Source organism: Centruroides sculpturatus, unplaced genomic scaffold, assembly GCF_000671375.1.
Source record: "Centruroides sculpturatus isolate CEXI.00-Female unplaced genomic scaffold, Cexi_2.0 scaffold226, whole genome shotgun sequence".
In the NCBI taxonomy this organism is placed as follows: domain Eukaryota; kingdom Metazoa; phylum Arthropoda; class Arachnida; order Scorpiones; family Buthidae; genus Centruroides; species Centruroides sculpturatus.
Window position 1 is genome coordinate 794,197 of NW_019384525.1, and position 409 is coordinate 794,605.

Here is a 409-nt window from a genome sequence, read left to right on the forward strand (position 1 = left end):
GGAGGGAACTCCGTTCTCTTTCCTTTCTACACTCCCGAATTTCCTATCTACGCCAAACATTCTCTTATTTCGGCTAACGGCCTTACCAAAAAAGAAGGTATACTGTATTCCCTAATACAGTAGAACCTCAAAAACTCGGCCTAATGTGGACGAAGGGTGGCCGAGTTTGTGAAAATGCCGGGTTATCGGGAATGAGGTTAAAAAAATAGGTACGAGTGTTTTCTCAGAAAATACTGTACTGTACTTGTATGTATTGTTTACTTGAGAATATAACAGAGAATAAACTGCCCAAATACCCTTAAACAAAGGAAAAGTACGTCCTTTATGAAGGCATAGAGCCTTTACTACATGAAAATGAAAATTAATGAATACACTATGTACAGTAATTTACCTGATAAGACAGACCTCA